Raw genomic sequence first — 253 nt, 5'->3', positions numbered from 1 at the left:
AAACAGCAGTCTCTTCACTGGTGAGTGTAAGTCCCCTGGGTCCCAGCCAGGCCCCAGGGCTCCACAGCAGCCAGGGGACATGGCTGGTGAGAAGATGGGGCTGATGCAGGTGCCTTCTTCTCCGGCCGGCCCTGGGGAGGGCAGGGTTGTCCCTGGTCCCAGCCACTTGCCACCCAATGGCTCTGCCATTCCCCCAGGCATGGGGTTGCCCACAGTGTCAGCGGCTCGGATCTACAAGGGGCAGCTGGCTGGC

This window comes from Phaethon lepturus, unplaced genomic scaffold (genome assembly GCF_000687285.1).
Source record: "Phaethon lepturus isolate BGI_N335 unplaced genomic scaffold, ASM68728v1 scaffold13269, whole genome shotgun sequence".
Taxonomy (NCBI): Eukaryota; Metazoa; Chordata; class Aves; order Phaethontiformes; family Phaethontidae; genus Phaethon; species Phaethon lepturus.
The sequence above is the reverse complement of the archived record's forward strand: the minus strand, read 5'-3'. Positions refer to the sequence as shown.